Consider the following 10,949-nt stretch of genomic DNA (forward strand, 5'->3'; position numbering starts at 1 on the left):
TAATCCCTCCCCGTGAGTTGAGTATCTCTTTCAAAGACTTACCCTGTATAATTAGCAAATCAATCCATGATCTAAAATGCTGCTTTAAAAAACAACGTAATAAAGAAAAAAACAAACAAAAAACAACGTAATCAACAGAGGTGGCCTGGGAAAGCTGGCCTACCACATTTACCTCCAGCTTCAAAAAGACAAGTTTGCTGAAAGCTTTCAGTGTCAGCTGTTTGAGCCATTTACAGTCAGCTCTTACACAATACAGAGAACTAGCAGCCTCTACTCAATTCGCTAAAGCACTCTGGAAAATTGTGTGGGGGTGCTGGCCCCTAACTCGCCTCTGTTAGCATTTTAGTTCAGGCCATTAACTTTGCTTTTGTATCTGGATCTAATGGATTCTTGCCTCTTTCTGACCACATTAATTATCTCAGGTTTCACTGGGACCTTTTCCTTGGCTTGTTCCCATTTCTATTAAAGGTGAAGTCACAACATCAAAGCTGCATACATTGCTAACTTTCTTTTCCATTAACTCTTGCTCTAAAACAGAAGCAGCATCCTCCTTCCTCCTGGAAAGCAACTTGATGCCTTGGAAATAACACTGAAGCTAGGGGAGGTAGAAGACCAAGTTACTAGATTTCACTCTGACACTGACAATGACCCAGGTTAACTTTCTTCTCTACCCTGAGATTCAGGTCGTGATCTAGACAATTGGATAAAAATTTTCCTCCTGTCTTATCCTCCCACCATCAGGTATCAAGGCTAAAGCTCTGTTGAGTGTAACACTTTTTTGAGACAGAGTCTCACTCTGTTTCCCAGGCTGGAGTGCAGTGGCCTGATCTAGGGCTCACTGCAATCTCCACCTCCTGGATTCAAAGGATTCTTCTATCTCAACCTCCTTAGTAGCTGAGATTACAGGCGTCTGTCACGACATCCAGCTAATGTTTGCATTTTTAGTAGAAACGGGGTTTCGCCATGTTGCCCAGGCTGGTCTCGAACTCCTGACCTCAGGTGATCCACCTGCCTTGGCCTCCCAAAGTGTTGGGATTACAGGTGTGAGCCACCGCGCCTGGCCTGTTGAGTTTAGAATGGTGCCAAGCACGGCCAGGTACAGTGGCTCTCGCCTGTAATCCCAGCACTTTGGGACACCAAGGTAGGCGGATCACTTGAGGCCAGGAGTACAACACCAGCCTGTCCAACATGATGAAACCCTGTCTCTACTAAAAGCACACAAAAAATTAGCTGAGTGTGCTGACACGATCCTGTAATCCCAGGTACTTGGGAGGCTAAGGCAGGAGAATCTCTTGAACCCAGGAGGTGGAGGTTGCAGTGAGTGGAGATCACACCACTGCACTCCAGCCCAGGTGACAGAGTGAGATTCTGTCTCAAAAAAAAAAAAAAAAAAAAAAAAAAAAGAATAGTGCCAAGCACATAGCTGTTGATGAATGTGAACAGCCAGTATTCATATCCAAGTGGAAGTTATTCCCAGAATTTGAGGCCGAGTTCACAAATAACTCTTTCTCACGATCTCAGGGAACATGGTTGGATTAGGTGGGTTTTGATGTAGGAAGACACAGCTCTGACTGGTGGGCAGACCTAGAGGGTTAAAGCATTATCTCCTTGAGTTCATTGTCCAAGTGGAAAAAGCAAGGGCCACATTGCTGGGGCCTGCGCTCCTAGAAAAAGTGGGTGGATGGGCTGATTTGTCAGTTTGGACCCACCTATCTGGTTTCCACAGCTCTGCTCAGGGGACAGGCGGGCCATGCCCAGTCTGTGGATGAGTCATGGTAGCTGCATATCTGCACAGCAGCTTGCCCTACCTGCCTCGTGGAGGGAATGCTGGAGCTACCTGGGAAAGCCAGACTTGTCCCAGGGTGGCTGCCAGAAGAGCCTGTTCTCCCCAAGCCTGAGAGGGATGATGGCCAAAGTCCAGGGGAGCAGGAGAAACAGCATGTGCCGGACATCAATGGCCCACACTGAGGAGGCCGGGGAGGCTCAGGTCCTGCCCTCAGACAACTGTGGTCCATCCAGAGAAGAGGCCCCACATCTACTCAGGAGCTGGGAGAGGCACTGTGAGGGGTGGAGAGCTCAGTACTGAAGCCTAAGGAGTGAATTCTGGCCCCTCTGTTTACCAGCTGTGTGACCTTAGACAAATCTCTCAACTTAGCTGTAAAGGAGGACATCTGTCCCACAAGGTTTTTATGAGCATTCAGCAATGTTTTATAAAATACGGGTAAATATAAAGGACTATGTAAACATCTAGCTGGTGGAGTTGTAGGAAGAGGGCTTGTAGGCAAAGCACGTCAAAGGCCTGAGGCTGAAGTGAAGTCCTTATGAGGACTGAGGAGGTTACAGAGTCCAAAGGGCTGGAGCGTGGGGTGTGAAAAGGGAGCAGAAGGGAAGTAGAATTCCTAGACTGTGGACCTCATGAGTGCCAGGCACAGAGACAGGCTTCGATTCTGTATGCCATTAGGAGCCTATGAATGTGCCTGTGAGGGGGTAGGAGATGACTTCAGGGCTCTGTATTTTCAGACAAGATCGGGCACATTCAGGGTGGTATGGCCATAGAATGTATTTTCTTCCTTCCTTCCTTCCTTCCTTCCTTCCTTCCTTCCTTCCTTCCTTCCTTCCTTCCTTCCTTCCTTCCTTCCTCTCTCTCTCTCTCTCTCTCTCTCTCTCTCTCTCTCTCTCTCTCTCTCTCTTTCTTTCTTTCTTTCTTTCTTTCTTTCTTTCTTTCTTTCTTTCTTTCTTTCTTTCTTTCTTTCTTTCTTTCTTTCTTTCTTTCTTTCGAGACAGAGTCTTGCTCTGTCACCCAGCCTGGAGTGCAGTGGCACAATCTTGGCTCACTGCAACCTCTACCTCCCAGTTTCAAGTGATTCTCCTGCCTCAGCCTCCCAAGTAGTTGGGACTACAGGCGCCTACCACCACACCCAGCTAATTTTTGTATTTTTAGTAGAGGTGGGGTTTCACCATGTTGACCAAGCTGGTCTTGAACTCTTGACCTCGTGATCCACCTGCCTCTGCCTCCCAAAGTGCTGGGATTACAGGCATGAGCCACAGCACCCGGCCTGTAGACTGTATTTTCTTTTTTTCTTTTTGAGACCGAGTTTTGCTCTTGTTGCCCAGGCTGAAGTGCAATGAATTTTTAGTAGAGATGGGATTTCACCATGTTAGACAGGCTGGCCTCGAACTCCTGACCTCAGGCGATCCACCCGCCTCAGCCTCCCAAAGTGTTGGGATTACAGGTGTGAGCCACTGTGCCCAGCTTGACTGTATTTTCAAATGTAAGGCCTGGCATGTTTCCATGGGGAGGTGACATCGACAATAAGGACAAGGGAGGAAATGTCAGCTCACCTGGGATGCGCCCATAAGCGGGTAACAGCCTTGTGCTTCACCCCTTTTAGAGATAAGAAGCCAGTAGAGTATCCATAGGCTTGGCCCTAGGAGCCCCCCTGGACTGAGCTCCTTGAGGCCAAGGCCCCCAGTGTGGAGACCAGGCACACAGTGGGCTCTCTGGATACAGCTGTAGAATGAAAGAAAAGGCAAGGACCTGGCGTGGGTGGCTCATGCCTGTCTGTAATTCAGCACTTTGGGAGGGTGAGGTGGGTGGATCACTTGAGGTCAGGAATTTGAGACCAGCCTGGCCAACATGGCGAAAACCCATCTCTACTAAATATACAAAAAAATTAGCCAGGCGGCGTGGTGGGGCACACCTGTAACCCCAGCTACTCGGGAGGCTGAGGCAGGAGAATTGCTTGAACCTGGGAGGCAGAGGTTGCAGTGAGCCAAGATTGCGCCAATGCACACTCCAGCCTGGGTGACAAAGTGAGTGAGACTCTGTCTCAAAAATAAATGAATAAATAAAAATAAAAAAGAAGCCTCTAGCTCAGCTCCCTGCTTTACAGGAGGGAGAACAGCCCTGAGCAGGATTTTGATGTGCAGGAGCCACACAGCAGGTGCTGAGAAAGCGAGGCCACAGACACAGGGACTCCCTCCCCTCCAGCCTTCCCCCTGTGAATGGACATGACCCGGGCCGGCACCCCCGAGAAAGTGCCATGCTGCAGGTAAAGACTGCTTTGTCCTGCCAGAGCATGGTTCCCGGAACTTGCCGCAGTCCCAGTAACCCTTCCCCCACAGTGATCGGCTCCCTCCTGGGTTCCTGGGTGTGGGAAGGAGGTGAGGTCAGCAGTTCCAGCAGCCAGGAGAGGAGGGTGCCGCCCTGCCTGAGATGACTTCACTGTCTCCACCTCATCTTTCCCACTCTGCCTACAGTCAGGAGCTTCTTGTGAACCTTGCTGGGCAACTTTTGCTTCCTTGGAAAACCTCCAGAAGAAATACAGGGACACAGGGTCCATTCCACATGCTGCACTCAGCAAAGATTTCTTACTCTGTGTAAGAGAGGCTTGGGCTGCTGTTTGTCTGCTTCCAGCCCCTGCTGGTGCCTCCACAGTGCAGGACATAGGCCCTCCCTCCTCTTCTCTCCAGTGCCCTGGCGGGTCGAGGTTCATGCTACTCACTGGATGGGAAAAGCAAAGGTGGAGAGTCAGCCACAGTAGAGCCAGTGAGCCTGGAAACTCTCCTCTCCCTTCCATCATAGCCCTCTCGTGGTCTCTGCCTAGCGTGCAGCGGTGGCAGGTGATCGTTTGCAGTATTTCCCAGATCATGGTAGCTGACTGTGAACACCCATCTCAGTTGAGTAAGGCCCCGATTGGAACAAGGCCCTGTACCCTCTAGTCCTCCATCACTCCCCACACCCCATTCCTGTGGCTCTCCCTCCACCACCCTCTCCAGTCACCCTGACCTTCTGCCTGCCTCCCTCATGGAGACTGAGGCTGGCCCCAGAGCATTTGCACTTGCAGTCAGCCTAGACTCTCCTTTCCAGCTTTTCTGAAATGCCACCTTCTCCGTGAGCCCTTCCTAGGCCACCTCAAATGTGAAGATGCAACCTATCCTTCACGCCTCCTTCCTTTCCGTGTTTTATTTTTCTCCAACTCACATATTGTATACTTTACTGCTTATTTTAGAGTAGCAATAATCTCAGCCCCCACTAGGATGACAGCAACACGAGAACAGATGTTTTGTTGGTCTGTTTGCTCAACACAATGCCTGGCACACAGCAGGCTCTCTACAAACGTCTTTGAATATTGAAAGAATAGATGAGTGAATGCATAAATAAGAGAGTGACGAAAGCTATTTTGCCCTCCCGAGCAAGGGAAGTTCCCTCCCAGCTATGGAAATCCTGAAAAGTGCAACAGATGGACTCTTATAGGAGAGAATGGGCCAAACCATGGGTCAGGATCTTGGATATTAAAACTATCAGGGATGGCCAGGCACAGTGGCTCATGCCTGTAATCCCAGCACTTTGGGAGGCCAAGGTGGGTGGATTGTTTGAGGCCAGGAGTTCGAGACCAGCATGACCAACATGGTGGAACCCTGTCTCTACTAAAAACACAAAATTTGCTGGGTGTGGTGGCACATGCATGTAATCCCAGGTACTCGGAAGGCTGAGGCAGGAGAATTGTTTGAACCTAGGAGGCAGAAGTTGCAATGAGCTGAGATCATGCCACTGCACTCCAGCCTGTGTGACAGAGCAGAAGACTCTGTATCAAAAAAACCCAAAAACAAAATAAAACAACAAAAAAAAAGCTACCAGGGATGAGCACCACCTCCACTCCTTTCCCCAAGCATACTTTATTTTTTAATATTTATTATTATTATTTTTGAGACAAAGTCTTGCTCTTTTCCCCCAGGCTGGTGTACAATGGTGCGATCTCAGCTCACTGCAACCTCCACCTCCCAGGTTCAAGTGATTCTCCTGCCTCAGCCTCCTGAGTAGCTGGGATTACAGGCACCTGCCACCACGCCCGGCTAATTTTTGTATTTTTAGTAGAGATGGGATTTCACCATATTGGCCAGGGTGGTCTCGAACTCCTGACCTCAGGTGATCTGCCCGCCTCGGCCTCCCAAAGTGCTAGGATTACAGGTGTGAGCCACCGTGCTCGGCATTATTATTATTTTGAGGCAGGTTCTCACCCTGTCACCCAGGCTGGAGTGCAATGGTGCCATCATGGCTCACTGAAGCCTCAACGTCTTGGGCTCACTTGATCCTCCCACCCCAGCCTCTCAAGTAGCTAGGACTATGTGCCACCACACCCAGCTAAATTTTTATTTTTTAAACAGACCTCAGCCTAATTCTTTCTTTTTTTTTGTTTTGTTTTTGAGATGTAGTCTTGCTCTGTTGCCCAGGCTGGAGTGCAGTGGCGGGATCTTGGCTCACTGCAGTCTCCCGCTCCCGGGTTCAAACAATTCACCTGCCTCAGCCTCCTGAGTAGCTGGGATTACAGGTGTGCACCACCACACCACACCGGCTAATTTTTGTATTTTTAGTAGAGATGGGGTTTCACCATGTTGGTCAGGCTGGTCTCGAACTCCTAACCTTAGGTGATCCATCCACCTCGGCCTCCCAAAGTGCTGGGATTACAGTTGTGAGCCACCACGCTAGGCCATTTTTTTTGTATTTTCAGTAGAGACGGGGTTTCACCATACTGGGCAGGCTGGTCTCAAACTCCTGACCTCAAGTGATCCACCCGCCTTGGCCTCCCAAAGTGCTGGGATTACAGGCATGAGCCACTGTGCCTCGCCCCCTCTTCACACCTTTTTAATGTAAGATATAAGTTATATATGATAAAGGGCACACATCTGAAGTAAACACCTTGATGAATTCTTACATGTTTGTCCACTTGGCTACCCACCACCCAGTTCAAGATATGAGCCATTTTTATCACCCAAGGAGGCTCCCCAAAAGGCAACTGTCATCTTGGCTTTATCATCGTAGGATTGGCTTTGCCTGTTTTAGAACTTCACCTGAACAGACCCAAACAGTGTGTGCTCTTTTGTGTTCAGCTTTTTTTTTTTTTTTTTTTTTTTTTGAAGCTGGGTTCCACTTTGTCATCCAGCCTGGAGTGCAGTAGCACAAATGTGGCTCACCATAGCCTAAACCTCCTGGCCTCAAGCAATTCTCCTGCCTCAGCCCCCCCAAGTAGTCCCCCCCAAGGACTACAGGCACACACCACTACACCTGGCTAAGTTTTTGTTTGTTTGTTTGTTTGAGACAGAGTCTCACTCTGTTGCTTAGACTGGAGTGCAATGGCCCGATCTTGGCTCACTGCAACATCCGCCTCCCGGGTTCAAGCAATTCTCCTGCCTCAGACTTCTGAGTAGCTGGGATTACAGGCGCCTGCTACCATGTTTGGCTAATTTTTGTATTTTTAGTAGAGGGTTTAATTGAGGGTTTAGTTTAGGGTTTCACCATGTTGGTCAGGCTGGTCTCAAACTCCTGACCTCAGGTGATCTGCACCCCTTGGCCTCCCAAAGTGCTGGGACAGGCGTGAGCTACCGTGCCCGGCCATGCCACAACCCGGCCCACACCTGGCTAATTTTTTATACTTTTTGTAGAGACAGGATTTTACCATCTTGCCCAGTCTAGTCTCAAACTTCTCAGCCCAAGCCATTCTCCTGCCTTGGCCTCCCAAAGCACTGGGATTACAGGTGTGAGCCACTTCGCCTGGCTATGCCACCACACCTGGCCCACACCTGGCTAATTTTTTTACTTTTTGTAGAGATGGGGTTTTACCATCTTGCCCAGTCTGGTCTCAAACTCCTCAGCTCAAGCGATTCTCCTGCCTTAGCATCCCAAAGTGCTGGGATTACAGGCATGTAAACCTCCCAGTGTCGAGTCTGGTTTTCTTTTGCCTAACATTGTGTCTGTGAGGTTTACCCACATTGTTGTGTATCACAATAGTTTGCTCTTTTTTATTGCTGTGTAGTATTCCTCTTCACTTTTTTTTTTTTTTTTTTTTTTTTTTTTGAGACAGAGTCTTGCTCTGTCCCCCAGGTGGGAGTGCAGTGGCGCAATCTCAGTTCTGCAACCTCCGCCTACTGGGTTCAAGTGATTCTCCTGCGACCGAGTAGCTGGAATTACAGGCATGCATCACCACACCCAGCTAATTTTTTTGTATTTTTGTTAGAGATGGGGTTTCACCATGTTGGCTAGGCTGGTCTCGAACTCCTGAGCTCAAGTGACCTATCTGCCTTGGCCTCCTCTTCACATCTTGAGTGTACAGTTGTATGATCTGGACCAGTTCTTTCGTCCGGCCTAACAGAGGACATGGTGAACCCTGCCTCTCTACTTGCTCTTAAGTCTCTTGCTTTATTTACATAGACACACAAGCTAGAGACACTTGGTTGCTGTGCTTCAGCCTTGGGGTCCTCATAACAGCCCACAGCAGACCGGCATCAGGGACAAGTGCTTTGGCCCTAGAATCAGGCCTGTGTTCAAATTGTTCACCTGCCACTTATTTGCTTGGTGACCTTCAGCAAGTCACTAAGCCTTCATTTCTTTTCTTCATCTATAAAATGCAGATGTAATTATACTACTGACCACATGGCATTGATGCAAAGATTTAATAAAATGAGCCATGTCCAGCCTGGGCAGCATAGTGAGATCCTGTGTCTAAAAATACAAAAATTAGCAAGACAGGTTAGTACACACCTGTAGTCCCAGCTGCTCAGGAGGCTGAAGTGAGGATAGCTTGAGCCCAGGAATAATTTGACACTGTAGTGAGCTATGATCACACCACTGCCTTCCAGCCTGGGTGACAGAGCAAGACCCTGTCTTAAAAAAAAAAAAGAGCCGGCCGGGCGCAGTGGCTCAAGCTGTAATCCCAGCACTTTGGGAGGCCAAGACGGGCGGATCACGAGGTCAGGAGATCGAGACCATCCTGGCTGACACGGTGAAAACCCCGTCTCTACTTTAAAAATACAAAAAAACTAGCCGGGCAAGGTGGCAGGCGCCTGTAGTCCCAGCTACTTGGGAGGCTGAGGGAGGAGAATGGCGTGAACCCGGGAGGCAGAGCTTGCAGTGAGCTGAGATCCGGCCACTGCACTCCAGCCTGGGCGGCAGAGCGAGACTCCGTCTCAAAAAAAAAAAAAAAAAAAAAAAAAAAAAAGAGAGCCATAAGTCTGGTACTCAGGCATAGACGATGCTTTGAGAAGTTAATTATTGTTATGGCTTAGACCACCAGACACTCCTCCAAAACTGAAGTTCCAGGATCTTTGCCCAACAGGCTGATCCACAGCTATTTCTTGGCCACCTCCCCCCATGCCTCTACCAGGCTCCCTGCTCAAGCCTCCATTTTTGCAACTTTCAAAACTCATTTATTTTTTATTTTTATTTATTTATTTTTTGGAGACAGAATTTCTCTCTTGTTGCCCAGGCTGGAGTGCAATGGTGCAATCTCTGCTCACAGCAACCTCTGCCTCCCGGGTTCAAGCAATTCTCCTGTCTCAGCCCCCTGAGTAGCTGGGATTACAGTCATGCATCACCACACCTGGCTAATTTTGCATTTTTAGTACACACGGGGTTTCTCCATGTTGGTCAGGCTGGTCTTGAACCCCCGACCTCAGGTGATCTACCCATCTCAGCCTCCCAAAGTGCTGGGATTACAGGCATGAACCACCGCACCCGGCCTCAAAACACTTTTATAAAAGGGCACAGGGAACAACTGAAACCCAGAAGAGATGCAAGGAAGCACACATATATCAGGATTGTTTTACAAGCTCCATAATTGAAGCTTTGTATCATCGTCGGGTCAGATTCATTATCAAGGCTTTCATTCAGGACTTTGAACTTCAACTTCACAAAGTGCTGAGTGAGGAAGCAGTTTAACTGCGGAAGGCAGGCAGCACTTTGAGATTCAATCTGGTCTCCCAGATGAGAAGCCTGCATCATCTCACGCTCACGCATGGAGGTCTGTTGCCTCCCAGCTAGAGAGCTGCCGTCCCTACCAACGTGACCACTCACAAGACACAGCCCCGCCGAGGGGAGCATCCCAACATCACCCCGTGACTCAGCCTCCTGGGACTACCAGCCTAGCATGGTGACGTGGTGCATGAAGTGCCTGTATCAAGGAGAGCCTTGGGAGCACATCAGTCAGCCGACTCACCACCAGCAATGACTGTCACTTCCCCTACAAGCTTCACTAAGGATTTACAACAGCAGCGATAGGATCTGACACAGGTGGACAGCTGCGCAGTTTCACAGTCACGCATCGAGTGGGACTCAGAGCATCTCCAGGAAGCACTGCTGTCTTTGTCATGTGACATGAGAGCTTAGATCCATCAGTGAGCGTGCTGAGCCCCTTCCAACCTGATCTCCCTCCCATGCCCCCAAGTTCCTCCTTACTGTGAAATTCTGGAGTCACTGCTGGTCACATTTCAGGGATTTGTGGGGCTCTTGCACTACCCTGGGATGACCACCCCATAGGACCCAGTGCAGCACACTGGCAGCCACTGTGCCGAGAAATAATAACAAAATGATAGTAAAGAACATTCGCTGAGTGATGACTCTGTGTCTGGCACAGCATGCATTAGCTCATTTCATCCATTCGACAATTCTGTGAGGCGGTGTTATGGCTTGAACATCTCCCTGCCTAAAAGATGTAGAAGTTGGCTGGGAGTGATGGCTCACGTCTGTAACCCCAGCACTTTGGGAGGCCGAGGCAGGTGGATCACGAGGTCAGGAGTCTAAGACCAGCCTGGCCAAGATGGTGAAACCCTGACTCTACTAAAAATACAAAAAATTAGTGGGCGTGGTGGTGGGCACCTGTAACCCCAGCTACTCAGGAGGCTGAGGCAGAGAATTGCTTGAACCTGGGAGCGGAGGTTGCAGTGAGCCGAGATTGTGCCACTGCACTCCAGCCTGGGCGACAGAGCGAGACTCCGTCTCAAAAAAAAAAAAAAAAAAAAAGTGATTGTAACCTTATTTTGGAAATAGGGTCTTTGCAGGTAATCAAATTAAGTTGAGGTCATTAGGGCCCTGATCCAGTATGACTGCTGTCCTTACAAAAAGAGAAATTTGGACACAGAGGCACACAGACAGGTGAGAACCATGTGAACATGAA

This window comes from Macaca thibetana, chromosome 6 (assembly GCF_024542745.1).
Source record: "Macaca thibetana thibetana isolate TM-01 chromosome 6, ASM2454274v1, whole genome shotgun sequence".
NCBI classification, from domain to species: Eukaryota; Metazoa; Chordata; class Mammalia; order Primates; family Cercopithecidae; genus Macaca; species Macaca thibetana.